Source organism: Microcaecilia unicolor, chromosome 1, assembly GCF_901765095.1.
Source record: "Microcaecilia unicolor chromosome 1, aMicUni1.1, whole genome shotgun sequence".
NCBI lineage: Eukaryota > Metazoa > Chordata > Amphibia > Gymnophiona > Siphonopidae > Microcaecilia > Microcaecilia unicolor.
In genome coordinates, this window is record NC_044031.1 from 71,441,364 (window position 1) to 71,458,611 (window position 17,248).

Consider the following 17,248-nt stretch of genomic DNA (forward strand, 5'->3'; position numbering starts at 1 on the left):
CTCAACTTTTTGTATTTATTTTCCCTTCACTTTTGCCTTCAACTGTCATTGTAATTCTTTTCCTTAGTTCATTGTAAGCCGCTTCGGGGCTGCGTTACGTGGCAAAAAGTGGGGTATAAATGATCTAAAATAAATAAATCAATTTGTACTTTGCTAAGCCTTGTTGCAGAGCTATTCTATATTTGTATAATTTCTTTATCTATAAATAATATATACTATCTGTGGCTTTGGTTGCGTTCTCTCTAGCTCAGCTAATTTTGATTAGGTGCCAAAGTAAGGCCCTGTTTCCCCTAGCACGAGTCCAGAATATTTGCTTAGGCAGAGTTCTGTAATCTTGGACCTTGGCATAAATAATTCTGTTGGGAGTCATTTTCCTATAAGACTTATTTCTACTACCTACAGTACTGGCTGGGAAAGCAGTGAAGATGCAGCCTGAGTTGTAGCCTGTGCAGGCATAGGAGATCTTGAAGACAGCAAAGGCTCTCAATGAGAAATTAGTTGGAAAGAAGAGGAGTGATCCTGCAGCATTGACACTTCCTGTACATTAAGGATGTCAATGCATGGGTGATGTTGGCATAGTGACTGGAAGAAGAACGATGGTGACGCCTCTTAGGATTTTTATGCTGTAGGTCCACTGATGAATGTGGCATTAATGAAGAGTATGTAGACTCCTTACGGAGTCACGGTACCAAGTCTGACGTCAAACTGTATCAATATTGCGTTAGTGTGCCTGATGTCTATGCTGATGCAGGTTTCACATACAGTGCCAAATGCCTTGCCATGCTCTATGCAGATGCCGATCTCAATGCAGAAACAAAACATTTTTCATGCTGGACAATGCGGGCTTTAAGGGTCCCCACTTGCATTTAAAAGCAGAGGCTACACAAAGTGCCGGTGTTCTGGACACAAGCACTGAACAAAACAGTTATGGGGGTCTGTGCCTGAAATAGTTCTACTGCATCAAGTACACTTTTTAAAGTCACTTGGAACATTATTGTCACAGAGAGAAAAACGGCTAACGCAAGGTCGAAAGGCTCTATGACCCGGGGAGCTTGAGAAGTCGTGTACCCAAAATTGGTCGATTCTTCCTGGGCAAAAGAAGGGTTCAGATGCCCAAAGGCCAAAAAAGAAAAATAATTAAAAAAATGAACAGAACAAAATTAATACTGAAAAAGAATATGAAGAAAAAATATCCCAAAAAAGGGAAGGCACCAAAAGGTAAAAGTTTGACATCCTGAGAAGAGATTAGAAAACCAACCTCCCTGCATCATGGAGAACGATAGACTGCTGGTCCCATGCTTGAGCGTAGGGGGCAGGAAGGCACCCGCACATGCTGGGTGAGGGCACTGCCTCAAAGTTTTAAAGGGACAGTACACTATGATAGTGTCCGCACAGAGCTCCATGGAGGATGCTACCCACATATGAGATTATTATGCCTGCTTGTCCTCAGAGAATGCACATGTAAATGTGAGTGTCTAGGATACACAATTGCCCTCTATGGAACTATGTACTTATTTGTAGCATTCCAGCTTGTTCTTTTTTCCCTAGAACAGATGTGTTCTAAGAACTGTTATCATGTTTGTAGTGCTACCTCTTCAAAAGATACTGCCTCCTGTTTCAGAAAGTGTGACCACTGGGGGGGGGGGGGAGGCCCCTCAATAGTCCCTTAATGACACTCCTGCATGTAAGTACTACCACTTTTTTTTAGTTCAATATATTTATTGAAAATTAAAACAGTAATATAACATAGAAGGGAATACAAGGAAAATAGGGGGGGAAGAGAAACTACAATTGAATGAACAATAAATTGGTATACTATGTTTCAACAGACGTAGTAAAATCAAACTTGAAGATTAATCTAAAGGGATATTACAGAAGAAAGAAAAAGGGAAAAGGAATAGGAACTGAAGTCAATGTGGGGAAAAACAAAGTACGTGCATTATAGGTATGTACAAAACGTGGTTTTAATAATCAATTTTTGGTAATAAGAGTCACTAAGCGACCAAATTTGGCATACAACATATAATGAGTAGGATTTTTCAGACACCAAACAGTATAATTTAGAAAATTTCATTTTTCCAGTGTTTCAAGATGGGTAGAATACCAGTTGCTAAAAGGACGCTAATCAGTTTGGGACTGCATGTAGTTGATGCAAAGCAAGGATGAAGAGATCTTAGGAGAATAATACATAGTAACTGATGGCAGATAAAGACCTAAATGGTCCATCCAGTCTGCCCAACAATCACATTCATTATCAATTCAAGACAATGAACATGATATTATATACTTGATCATGGTCTTTCTGTGGTGTTTCTGGGACATAGACCATAGAAGTCCACCTGGCTCTGTCCTTATGTTCCAACTACTGGAGTTGTCATCAAAGCCCACTCTAGCCTATCCAAATCCATCCTGTCATTAGTGGGACAAAGACAATAAAAGTCTGCCCAGCACTATCCTCGTGTTCCAAATTACTGGAGTTTCTGTCAAAGCTCTCTACAGCCCAAACTAAATTGGATTGCTATATGTGGGACTCAGACTGTACAAGCCAGCCCAGCATTGGCCTTAGTTGATGCAGCCAGAGTTGCCATCTATGCAGCACTTGACATGCAAACACATATGCAATCATTCACTTTCTAATTAGAAATCCTCTGTGTTCATCCCAGGCCTTTTTGAATTCAGTCACAGTTTCTTTTTCCACCACCTCCCCTCAGGAGGGCATTCCAGGCATCAACCACCCTCTCCGTGAAAAAGAATTTTCTGACATTGCTCCTAAGTCTACCAACTCACAACCTCAATTCATATCCCCTAGTTTTGCCACTCTCCCTTCTCTGGAAAATATTTGTTTCTATATTAATACATTTCAAGTATTTAAATGTTTGTATCATATCTCCCCTGTCCCTCCTCTCCTCTAGGGTATACATATTCAGGTCTTCCATATGTCATCTTATATGAGATGTCAGATGAACAATCTGTAATTGATTTTATTGTGGGCCAAATCTCTTTCCAGAAAGTCAAGATGGAAGGACAATCAAACAACATGTCTCATGTTTCCAGTGGAGGACTGACAATGCCAACATAGGTCATCTTGCCCGAGTTTAGCCCTCCACATTTTCCTGGGGGTCCAACAGGAGTTAAGATTGAAGAAATAAAGAGATTAAGTCATACTTGAAGAAAGCAAAGGCCTGTTGACTTTGTTCCACATGAGGAGCCAATCTGTTTAAGCAATTTAAGCTGGGAACACCATTTGCCATAGAAATCAGTAGGAATTCAATAGAAATGCCAAAACCTCTCTAAAAAATTTGTAGAAGATGAAACCAGCTTTACCTACAGAAAGGACTAAATCACAACATTTACAAATTGAAGTTGGTTTGTAGGGCTATTTCCCTGTGAGCCTCACTCTGCTGGTCTCTGCCAGTGTATACAACTATGTCAAGATGGAGTCTGTGAACTAAGACCCTGCACTTCAGTGACCAAGCAGATTCAACTTTCTGTTTGTGGCAGAGCTCTGCTTGTGGTAAATAACTGGCAGGTCTGGAAAAAACTCAAGGATATGCAGTGGGCTACCTGACCCTTGCACCTCCCTGATGAGCTACAGGGGGTAAGGCCATGGTGCCAGCGAGTCTGATGAGAGACAGGAATGCATACCACAATGTAACAACTGGAAGATCAAAAAGGTTTTTCTTGCTCAGGGAAGGAGCTGGACAAGATCCTGATTGGTTGCGGTCTGGTCACCTGGGAATCAGGGGCCAGAGAGCGGGGACCAGAGGGAGGACAGGGAGGACAGAGAGAAGAAGAAAGAAAAGAAGAAAGGGAGAATTTGTCTGGTTCTACTGGAAGAAGGGTAGCTGAAAAGAAGACCAGCGAGACCTGAAGTGGTCCACAACCTTGTGATCTGACCATCTGAAGAAAGTACCTGTTGGTTCAGCTCTACCGGCCAGAGAGCCTGTAATCCTGCATGCTGCAGAGAGCCTGTGCTGTTTCCTAAGATGGGGACTCGCTGTGGAAAACAGCTGGAGTCTAAAGGGAAAAACCTGTGTCCACTTCATCTGAGAGACCACCTAGAGTCAGCTCGGTGAGGATTACAGAGATTTATTTCCTATAGTCGGAGATTAGCTAGTGGGTTCTTACCTCAGCAAAGGCGGGATAGTCAGAACTTTGTGATCAGGAAGATGTGCTGCTACCTGTATTACTTCATGACCTAGTCACTATTACTAATCAGGATTGTGTAATAACCTAGTAACCAGTGATATCAGTGTTTTAGTTAGACAATACATTCTACAGTTGCTTATCAGCATAAGGGAGCTACATTTGTACAGCTGAGCTGTAGTGTAGGGTGTATTATTCTATTTTCTTACCTATATAATAAATTAATATATTTCACAACAGTGACTTTACTTTTATTCCAGTTCTCTCTAACAGAAGAAAAGTTCTGGTGTAGGCCCAGAACAGCCAGCTTCCTTTATAATATATAACCCCTGGACAGAGCTAAGAAGTTGGTTTAGCCAGACTCCTGTAAGTGGAACCTGGGAATTACTCATTGGGTAGCTTTGCCCAGAAGAGTTATTCATCTATAAATGCTTACAGGTTCCGATAGTAAACTTATATGAGTAACTTCTAAAGTAATAGCACTGATTAAAGTTAATCATTGTGACTTATGTGAGGACATAGTTGGGAACTTATTTACAAGTACAGAGAACGACAATAGATTGTTACCACTATATCAAAAAGATGGCAGTTAACTAAGATGGTCGTATAATGTGTAGCTCACAGGACACCAACTGATTCAGTCCCACAACTTTGTACGTAAAGGGGACTGAATGACCTGAGGGATCAGAAGGAGAGGAATAGCCATAATAGCTTTATTGTACTTTAATACCCTCCCCTTACTTGAAATCGTATTTGTCTACCCTCACCAGACTTGGCGATCGCCTTTACGATAATATGTAAGCCACATTGAGCCTTTTAGTGGGTGGGAAAATGTGGGATACAAATGTTACAAATAAATAACTGGTAAAATTGTGTGCGCAAATGAAGAATGGAGGATACTGAATCTTCCTATGGAAACCCTCACAACCGCGGCCATGCCAGAACAGGATTGACCACAATTTCAAACCCTGACACAGTCCAACCCGACCTAACCACACCAGGACAGGACTAAACACAAAGTTTGAACCTCCCTCAACCGGCACAACTTTAACTCACATCCCAGCACAGTTCCCAAGTCTAAGGCCAGTCCAATGGCACAGGACCTACCGGCATTCAGTAGACTAGAGCTGTACAATCTTCACCAGGCCCTGACAACATAGCCACACCTGAACAGTACTAACCGTATCTCCAAGACCTGACACAATCTAACCCGACCCAACTAGCACAGCACCTACCGGCACTCAACAACTTAAACCAGCATAATCCTTGCCATTTTTGGGCCGAGACTGGATCAGAGTGAACTTTCCAAAGATATGAGAAAGCAATATGCCCTCAACCCTTGAGGGAAATGCAGAAAGACAACACCGCTGACCAGCTTCTATGTGCAACCCTATGATAGAGGTCTATAAAAATAGTGAGTGCAGTGGAACGGGAAGATGTGAATTGCTTGTTTACTTTTTTCAAAAATACTAGGACTAGGGGGCATGTGATGAAGCTACAAAATAGTAAATTTAATACAAATCAGAGAAAAGTTTTCTTCACTCAATGTGCAATTAAACTCTGGAATTCGTTGCTAGAGAATATGGTAAGTTTAGCAGAGTTTAAAAAAGGTCTGGACAGCTTCCTAAAGGAAAAGTCCATTATTAAATTGACTTGGGGAAAATCCACTGCTATTTCTGGGATAAGCAACATAAAATGTATTGAACTTTTTCAGGATCTTGCCAGGTATTTATGACCTGGATTGGCCACTGTTGAAAACAAGATTCTGTGCTTGATGGAGCTTTGGTCTGTCCCAGTGTGGCAATACTTAAGTACTTATGTAGTAGGCAAGCTGAGAAGCTGCCTAATCCATCTGGACCAAATGTGTGATCCAATCATCTCAGCATTTCCAAACAGCAGTGGTGACTTGAGCAGCCACGATCCCAGAAAGGACTGTTGGATAGTAGCTCGACTACTCTTTCTTGCTGGCTCTGGGAAGATTTGAGAGCAAAGACTTTCCTGACACTAGGCAACCTCAGGCTTACCAGGCTGCGATCAACTGGAGACATTCCACAAAGTCTCCAACGGACACCCCAAACAGCTCACGACACCTTTCCACTGAGAAAACCCAGGAAGATGGACATCCAGGAAGCCCAGAACTACTCCACACACCTCAGCCATCTAACAGAAACAGGTGCTGCACAACCCTCTGAAAGAATGGCAGTTCAGGGAGACTGTATCTCTCCCAATGCCGCACTGAAATCCAAGGGAGAAACAACTACAAAAACACAAAAGGTACTAAAGCACCATGTAAGAACAAACCATAAAACACACACCACCTATAAAATCTCTGCCTTGCTAGTCTGAATAACCACATGAAACTCACCAACTGCATTAAAAAAAAAGTAGTACAGTTCATCATGTATCATCTGATGTAGTATTTTGTTACAAGGCATGTATTTTTTTTTTCAATCTGTGAATTTCTTGCACTGATGCCTTTTTTCTTTTATTTGTAAAGATGCCTTCTTGCTTATGATTGGTTACCTGCTGCTTGTGAACAAACAGATTTTGAAAAAAAAAAAAAACCCCAGAATAATACATTAAAAATAAATTAATTAAATAAATAAATAAATTAACCCCCCCCCCCCCCCCCCCACACACACACACACATTTCCTTTAAAGATAAAGCTAATTAACCACAAATATACACACAATCTACAAACCAGTAATCCGGAGGTGAACTATAAATATCGCAACCAGACTCAACAAAATACACCACTACAAACTCAAACCAAATCCAACCCATACCTATATGGAGAACTAAAAGATCAGACAGACAAACAATAATGATCCAACATCCAACCATTAAACCAAAGATCAATTATTATGATCTTATTGACTGCAGCAGCGGAGGCAGTGGAGGTAGGAACCTACTCCCAATCATAAGAAATGACTGCGAGACAACAATCTTATCTCAATCATTATAGCGAAAAAAAAATTAACACAAAGAAAATACAAAATAAATTTAGGGAACAAACGCACATCACACCACCCAGGCTACTAAAAACACATATACAGGAACACACACACACAACACCAACCTCAATCATGCTAGGCTATATCAATGCCAGATATGTCAGAAATAAATCTGATATAAGAGATTTAATAGAAGAAAAACATTACAACATAGTTTGCACTGTAGAAACGTGGATGGCCAAAGAGGACACAACCGTACAACATCAACTGTGCCCCCCAAACTAATACCTTCTATTCACAGAAGTGAAAAAAAAGGAGAAGGATATTTATTACTATACCACTCTAACCTCTCTCGTTAATGTTATGTACTATTTACATTGTACTAAAATCAATAAAAAAATCTTGAAAAAAAAAAAAAAAAACACTCTAACCTCTCACTTGAACTAATTGACACTACAATAAACAAAGGCCTTGAGGGGACTTTTCTAAAATTTTAATCAGACCTCCACTCGCATACCCATGGACTGATAGTACTATACCAAACCCCAGGATCATGGCAATGCATTGTGGAAGAGCTACATTCTTTCGTAACACAAAGCCTAGCGACTATCCCCATAACCACTACTGCAGGCGATTTCAACATCCATCTAGAAGACACTGAATGCACAGAGGCTGTCTCACTGATCAGCTTCCTTCAGGAATTAGACCTCAGGCTACTGAACGCCAGCCCATCGAACAAAGGAGGGCATCAATAAGACGCCATCTTTGTACCAAAACGCACACTGGACATGACACAAACAAGATGTATCACTTTACCCCTCATCTGGTCAGATTACTACCTATAAGAATTCAACATCCCCATACCTTTCCTTGATCAAAGGAAATCATGACGGGAAACAATCCTATCTATAGGCAAAATAAATGAGCCAAAACTATGGGAACTAGTAGATGAAAAACTAAAGAGAATTCAAACTCACTTTAACTGCATAGACAAGACGGTCTCAACATGGAACCAATCATATCAGTACAAGATGCATTGGATGAAATATCCCCACAACAAGAAAAAATGACATCCAAATTAAAGATCAATCTATGGTGCACAACAGAAATAATGCAGGAAACTAGAATGAACCTGGTTGAAAACCCAAGATGCCCAACAAAAAAATACCAGAAGACCACAAATCAAAATATACAAAGAACAGATAAAATTGGAAAAGCAGGAAAAGCAAAAATACTACAACCAGAATGTGACTGAAAGCAGCAGCTCTACATGCTCCCTATTTCATCTAGTTAAGTCACTGACCAAACCAACACAAACTCACTGTAGAAACTCTCACAACTTTCTTCTAGGAAAAGAAAGAGAAATCACTCCATGCTATCCCTAAGACATCAGCACCAGAGAACCCAATAATAGAAATATACCCTGCGGATCGCCAATGGTGTAACTTTATAAAAACAAACTTACTAAACCTCAAACCCACGATAATAAAATTCTCAAAGGGACACTGTACCCTTGACCCATGTAGAGTGGACTATCTTAAATCAGCACCAACAAAGATACTGGACTACCTAACCATGCTAATAGATTCCATGTTAACTAAAGGATGCTTCCCAAAAGAACTAGGAGGAATTATACTTCCTTCATTCACTAACCGAAGGAGAATCACTCGCCAAGAGTGCACCCAACAACATAGACACCATAGCTAAGATCCTGGAAGTCATGGTTGCCATCCAACTGCAAGACTATATGGACCACCACTACCTTCTGGATCCAATGCCATCAGGATTCCACTCTAAATACAACACAGAAACAGTACTGGCAGGCATTCTATCAGAGCTGCATCTCCTCATGGACAAAGATCAGCAAATTTTCATTATGCAACTAGATTTATCAACTGCTTTTGATCTGGTCAACCATGAAACCCTCCTAGCAATGCTCGAAGAAGTAGGAGTGGCAGACAAAGTGCTAAACTGGTTTTCAGAATTCCCAAAACACAGATCCATTCAAGTCAAATGGCAACATTCCCAATCCCAGGAATGGTTCATGAAACATGGAGTCCCACAAGGCTCCTTTCTCCCTTATTCTCTTCAACTTCTATCTCAAAGACATAGGAAAAATATTAGCCCCCTATAAAATCCAATATTACACCTATGCGGGTAACATTACCCTTTTATTCCTGGGAACAAATCCACCATCAATACATTTGCTGATGAAATAAGTCCTCATGATGCTATACGAGTGGTTTTGTTCCCTGAAACTGAAAATCAATCCTGACAAAACCAACATACTAGGGTGGGAAATAAGACAGCAAGAATCCCAGACTCTGCCAGAACTAGCAGGAACAACAATACCACTGAAAAATGAAATCAAACTCCTGTGAGTATTGATAAACTCACACCTCAATATGTCTTCACAGATAAACAACCTGATACATAAAAGCTTCTTTAAATTAAAACTTCTCCAACATTTGAAATATTTATTGGACCAATCCCAATTTTGCATCATAGTACAGGCTATGGTTCTTACAGGACAGGACTACTCCAACATAGTAAATTTAGAATCCCAGACAAATCACTCAAACAACCACAAATAGTCAAAAACACACCAGCTAAATTGATAGAAAGAGGTCACTGGTCTGATCATGCTACACCATTTCTAATCAAATTACACTGGCTACCTATCAAAACACCCTCACACCACCTTACATCCAAATGCTCATTCAATTACACCAACCCAAAAGAACCCTCAAGGACATCAAAATGGTTATATACCAACTTCACAATTATGTCAACGGAAGAAAACCCACAACACAACTCGCTGCCAAAGAAATTAAGATTAATAACAGAATACATGAGTTTTAGATCAATCAAAACTTGGGTTATTCCAGAAACATTTTGGCCCAATCACTGGAAACCTTGTCCCTCCTAGTTGCAAGATGCGAAAGATAAAGCACAAAACTACCGATAAACCCTGACTGAACACATGCAAAATGAAACTCTAAACCATTCCATTATAAAACGTTCAAGATACTACCTTACCAATTGCAGGTCCAAAGACTATAAGATTTATATACCAAAACATGACTCGATATATTAGATTACATAAACAATTAATCCTATTATGTTTGCCTTATACTCTCAGTTAATCCCAACAGATAGTTCAACTATATTAGCAGGATTCACTGTTATGATGTGATGTAATTCTGTTCACTGTAAGAAATTATTTCTATAGACAAGACGTTGGTTGTAAACTACTTAGAACTTGTCGGTGAAGCGGGTTATAAATTCCAAATTAAATTAAATATATAACTGATCTAGAAATTTTGGCAAAAACATGATATATGGATTCTAGAAAAAATAACTACAGTATTCTTGTTTTTATTTTTATAATTCTAGGATTATTCCAAAGATTCGTACATTTTTCAGATAATAGGGAGGCATCAGCTAAATTATCTAGGAAGAATATAGCTTGCAGTCACAGTCAGTAGGGTGTATATTTTCAGGTTAGAAGATAACCACATAGTACCAAAAACAGAGATAGGTATAAGGAAGCACAACATTTCTTCCAGTTCTAGCCAAGGCAGAGTAAGGAAGTTGGAATTAGTATGTAGTAGCCAGCAAGCGCCATACTTAGCAAGTGAGGGTAAATGATAGTGATACAAGTTGGGTATATTAAGGCCAACAAATGATGTGGAAGCTTTTTTTTTTTTAAGAATCTTTTTATTGACATAAAATCAGTAACACAGGAATAATACTTCGTCATAGCACAATTCGAATACAAAGTACAACATTTAACCATTCTTTCTTATGTCAACAGTGAGTTTTTCCCCCTTTTTATCCCCAGTCCCCTCAAACCCTCCCCCTCCTCAGTTCCCCTCGTTCAATTCAATATGCTTATTGAAATCCAGAACAATTACACAATACAAGACAGAATCAGATAGGGACCGACAGAAGCTGGATAAAGAGTTATACATGTGGCTATCTACAATACCTCTTTCTCCCTTACCATCTCTTCCATCCACCCCCCCCCCTCCCCCATACCCTTCCTTTACAACAAACAAACCTTCCCAACCCCTAAAAAACTTAACAGTTCAAGGTTTTACTTCTACAGTGTTATTCAAAGTTTCTTATGTAGCCAAATGAAGATGCCTTTCGGCATAATGAGGGTAGCATAGAATGATATAGTTAATTTTAGGTGCAAGTGTCATCTTAAGTGAGGAAATTCTACCTAGCCATGATAATTTTAGGGGTGACCAAGAAGTAATGGTTTGAGTCACAATATTTTTAATTTTAGAACAATTTAGTGACATGACCTGTTCATGATCTTTACGTATAAGAATGCCCAGATCATGTCTTAGCTTTATGGGCCCAGACAAATTGCATTTGTTGAAAGTCAGAAGGGGAGGATAGAGAATTTAAAGGGATGATTTCAGACTTATCCCAGTTAACTTTATATCCAGAGAACAGATTAATTGGATACTAGTTTAATGAATTCTGGTAGAGATTCCTGAGGTTTTTTAAAGAAAAAGTAGATCATCAGCAGCATATGCAGCTAACTTAATTTGAAGATGATTGGCCTGAATACCATAAATTAGAGGAGATTAGCGGAAGGCAGAGACCAATGGTTCCCATTGTTAGATTAAAAAATAATGGTAAGTGGGCAGCCTTAACAGGTTCCTCTTTTTAATGGGATGTCTTTGGTAAGAGTGGCACTGACCAAAACTCTGGAAATAAGATTCCAGTAGAGGAGCTTGAATCCAGGATACGAAAGTTTCCCCAAATCCGTACCATTTTAAGATTTGCAAATGGGAAAGAGAATGGGACTTGATATATCTCCTTTTTGTGGTTTTTGCAACTAAATTCAAAGTAGTTTACATGGTATATACAGGTACTTATTTGTACCTGGGACAATGGAGTGTTAAGTGACTTGCCCAAAGTCACAAGGAGCTGCAGTGGAAATCAAACCCGGTTCCCCAGAATCAAAGTCCACTGCAGTAACCACTAGGCTACTCCTCCATTCCACTCGATTGAAAGCTTTTTCAGCATCTAGAACAATACTAATCAAATGTTCTTGAATGTTTTGGGCCAAGAAATTTATACCATGAAGTCTTAGTTTATCCCCTATAAATATGTTTTTCATAAATCCGATTTGATCTGGATGGATTAGTTGGCCAATGGTTTTATTCAGTAATGAGATCAGTCTGTAGTTCTGAACTTTGCAGGGATCTCTACCAGGTTTAGGTTTCGTGGTTGGTCAGGATGTTTTCCGATAAAGTTGAAATATGTCAGTAGGTAAGTTTAGAGAATTATGCTAAATTTGTTAAAATATTCTGTGGTCAAGCCATTTGGACTTGGTGCCTTATTGTTAGCTAGAAATGATATTGTAGTTAGTATTTCTCTGGAGGTAATGGGTGAGTCCAGTGTTTCCTTCACGGACTGTGATAGAGTAGGATGTTCATTAACACTTAAAATTATTGAGATCAAGAGCAGAGCCTCATGATTCAGATTTAAAAAGATTAGTATAAAATTCTTTTAAAAAAGTGAAGTTTTACCTGCAGTGGCAGTAATAACTGTACCTGTACAGAATGTAATCAGAGGATAAGTTCTTTGGATCTTTTCCCTTTTAAATATTTGGCAAGAAGTTTGCCCATTATATTGTCATCAGAACAGTGGCCAGTTGAGTGCATAAATAGGTCTTCTCTGCCCCTTGCTGAAACTATAGAATTATAGTCATATCTCCCTTTAATAAATTTGGCTAGGATTGTTGGATCTGATGAGGACATGTAATTGGCTTCAAGCTTTTTAATTTCCTGGTTAAGTGTGGTTTCCATTAAGGAGGTTTGCTTTCCATGTCATGCCATCAGACTGATGGTCTCGCCTCTTAACAGCAGCTTTGTACACTTCCCACAAAGTTGTTGGGGAAATGTCATCTGAAGAATTCCTATCAAAAAAATTTTAGATGCTGTGAACTTAGCCAGGTCAGTGACAAATGGCAATCTTTTGCCTTGACAAATCAAATATGGATATGCTTTCACTGTAGTTAAGAACAGCAAGAGCGTATTGATACTTGAGTAGTTTAGCTACTATGGGACTTCAATATTTTGCTGAGTTAAGAGGCCTGGAAAGGGACGCAACAAACTTTCAATTTCCAGTTTAAGAAGCTTAGGAATAATCTCAGTAAGAAAGGTAATGTTAGAACCTTCTGATGATTTAGGACCCTGCTGGCGAACCTATGACACGCGTGTCAGCACTGACATGCGTAGCCATTTTCGATGACACGCGGCGGCGCCACAGTATCGTCCGCCCTCCCTCCTCGCCCCCGGAAACTAACCTTAAAGCCTCCTTTCACGTCGCAGCAGCAGGGCAGGCCACTCCTTCCTTCCATGTCCCGCCCTCGCCTGACGTAACATCCGTGAGGGTGGAGCACAGAAGGAAGGAAGAGAGGTCTGCCCTGCTGCTGCTTGCTGCGACGTGAAAGGAGGCTTTAAGGTTAGTTCCGGGCCCGGTAGCGGGTGGAGGGGGGCCCCGGCGACCTCAGGTGGGCAGCGATCTCGGGTAGGGGGGGCCCGGGGGCCGTCCTAGTAGCAGTGATTTTTCTCGAAGTGACACACCACCCGAGTTATGCTCGTTTTTTTGGCGAATTTTGACACACCAAGCTCAAAAGGTTGCCCATCACTGATTTAGGAAGACCTAGAATTATTATATTGCATCTGTGGTTCCTGAAAGGTCTTCAATGTCTCTTTGCAAACAAACTGCGTATGTCTGTCATGTTGATCATGAAGAGCTAATTTGTCTGGAAGGCCTCTCACTTGAGATTCCAGTGAATCAATACATGAGTGAATTTTGTTGAATTGTGCATTAAAAGACAACTTCAGAATGTACCGCTTTGGTCGATTCAACTTGTTCAGTCATGACAGTTTTAAAGAAGCACATTTCTTTAATAAGAAGGTCTAGCTGTGCATCAGAGCTCTCTGGTGCCATTTTTTCTGGCATGCTCGGCTTCAGTTTAGGCCTTGTTTAAAAAATATCTTTATTGACACCAATAGCACTACGGAAAACACCACACTAGTACAAACAGTTGCTATGCTGTCAAAAACAACCGAATACCAAATGACATCATCATATTAGCCAGCAATACAGAGACTGTGTCCTTAGTGCCCAACAGGGGCCACTGGTGTATTTTATAAGAACTCCCATAAAACAACCCCACACCACCCTCCTATACTAATCTAAACCCCACTTCTCCACCCCTACACCCGAGTTTTACCATACAGCACAGGAAAAAAAAAAAGAAATGAGAAATGTTCCCCGTTAGATTAAGAGATCATATGCAGTTCCAAGAACTTTTTCCACAATTCACAATATTGTCGGCAACCTTGAGGAATGGGAGGCCGATAGAGAAGCAGTCCAAGTTGCCAAGTTCAGCCAAGCAGCAGGCAAGGGTGCTGCTTGAGTTACCCAGACCTGTAGGATAGATTTACATAGTAACATAGTAAATGACAGCAGATAAGGACCTGAATTTTTTTGTTATATTTGAACCCCGCGCTTTCCCTCTCATGGCAGGCTCAATGCGGCTTACATATACAGGTACTTATTTGTACCTGGGGCAATGGAGGGTTAAGTGACTTGCCCAGAGTCACAAGGAGCTGCCCGTGCCTGAAGTGGGAATCAAACTCAGTTCCCCAGGACCAGAGTCCACCACCCTAACCACTAGGCCACTCCTCCACTCCAGTCTGTCCAATAAGATAAACTCATTTTACATGGTATGTGATACTTTATATGTATACCCGAGTTTGATTTGTTCCTGCCCAGCACTGTCCCTGTACTAAAAGTTCTGAAGCTAACGTCAAAGCCCCTTAAAATTTACACTCGAGCCCATCCATATCTGTTCAGTCATGATCAGGGCACAGACCGTAGAAATCCGCCCTGCACTGGTTTTACTCTCCAAATACCGGTGTCGCCACCCAATCTCTGCTAACATTCCGTAGATCCATTCCTTCTAAACAGGATTCCTTTGTGTTTATCCCATGCATGTTTGAATTCCATTACCGTTTTCATCTCCACCACCTCCTGCAGGAAGAAATTCCGTGAAAAAATACTTCTTGACATTACTCCTGAGTCTGCACCCCTTCAACTTCAATTCATGTCCTCTAGATCTACCACCTTTCCGTCTCCGGAAAAGGTTCGTTTGTGGATTAACACCTTTCAAATATTTGAATAACTGTATCGTGTCACCCCTGTAACCCGTTGGCTTCTAGAAAGTTAACTTTTTTTTTCAGCAGCGACATTATTTTTCCCACCACCAACGTGAGACTTACCAGTCTGCAGTTCCCACTTCTTCCGTCTCCACTTTTGTGAAGAGGGACCACATCCGCTCATCTCCAATCTCGCGGAACCTCTCCCGTCTCTAAAGATCTATTAAATAAATCTTTAAGAGGTCCCACCAGGACCTCCTACCCTGGTATGTATCCGATCCGGCCCCATAGCTTTGTCCACCTTCAGATTCACCAGCTGTTTATAAACTCTTTCTTCCGTAAACGGCGCAGTATTCACTCCATTCCCAGATATTCCTTCGGCAGCCAACCGCGGTCCTTAACCAGGATTTTCCTCCATGAATACCAAAGAGAAGTAATTGTTTATAGCACATTCGCTTTATCCTCCTCACTCTGCACATAACCATTCTCATTATCTTTCAGTCTTGCAATTCCATTCCTATCTTTTCTCCTTTCTCCAATATATCTGAAAAAGGTCGTCACCTCTCTTTACATCTACAGCCATTTTTTCTTCTGCTTGCGCTTTCGCTAGACGTAGTCCCCTCTTTGAGTTTAATCCGATAATCTTTTCCGTGATCTTTTGTATTTCTTTAACAAAGCCTCTTTTGCTCTTATTTTTTCAGCTACTTGGTTGGAGAACCATCTAGGCTTCCTGTTTCTCTAGTTTTTGTTTACTTTCCTCGCATAAAGATCAATCGCCATATTTATAGCAGTCTTCAGCTTTGACCACTGATTTACTATTTCTCCTATGCCTTCCACATTGAGAATCCGTGAGTCCCTGTTCCCTCAAAAATAAATCATTTCTCATCAGCAGCATGCAAGACCATTCAAAACTCAATTGAAGCACTTGCTCTAGGGTCCTCAACCACAACCGACCAAAAGCCCTGCAGAGCTGGGCAGTCCAAAAAAAAGAATGTAGAAGGATGCCAACACCCACCCGGCATCTAGAAAATTGTGGGGTTTCCCACAGACCCATCTGAGTCCCCTTCTGTCTAATGAAATGGACTCTGTGTAAAATCTTAAACTGTATGACCTGCAGCAAGGCATTAGGGGTGGTACCTTTGACTGCATCAATGTAATGTTCAAGGTGTTTAACGGACAGAGTCTTGGCCGTATCAGATCCCCAAGTCTGGGCAAGAGAGTCCAAATGAGGAGCTTCCCTATTATCCCTACAAATTTGGTACCACTACTACTACTTATTTCTATAGAGCTACTAGATGTACACAGCGCTGTACACTGGACTTAAAGAGACAGTCCCTGCTCGAAAAAACTTACAATCTAAGAGAGAGCTTATTCAGCGTGGGTGGCAACTGGAGAAACAACCTTGTCCAGTTTGGTAAACGAGATCATGTGGTTCTGCTGCCACATCATGGATAAGAAATAATGGTGGGCCTGTAGGAATGCAAAAAAAATGTTTATTCGGGAGGGTCCATGCCCATCTGAGCTGATCAAAGGATGGAAAATGGTCATCCCCAATTGACTAATTCTCTTAAATATGTATTATCCCTCATCACGCCAAAACCCAAAGGGAGAGGTGCCCATTCCAGTCGGGAAGTTGACAATCCCCTGTAATGTCAAAAAGGGATCAACAACCTGAGCCCCACCTATAGTATTGCCTCCACCAAAGGCCTGCAAGTATGTGTTACCTTTTAAAGATCCCCCTAGTTTAAAACAGTCAGTATTGCTGATTACATTAAAAGCCGAATATTTTTTGTTACATTTGAGTGGAGGAGTGGCCTAGTGGTTAGGGTGGTGGACTCTGGTCCTGGGAAACTGAGTTCAATTCCCACTTCAGGCACAGGCAGCTCCTTGTGACTCTGGGCAAGTCACTTAACCCTCCATTGCCCCAGGTACAAATAAGTACCTGTATATGT

At 40.7% G+C, this 17,248-nt stretch overlaps 1 protein-coding gene across 4 annotated transcripts in view; it reads right to left on the bottom strand.

The window, feature by feature from the left end:
* KMT2C (lysine methyltransferase 2C) overlaps positions 1 to 17,248 on the bottom strand; it is a 917,733-nt gene that overhangs the window by 590,859 nt on the left and 309,626 nt on the right. The gene's annotated exons all lie outside the window — the stretch shown is intronic.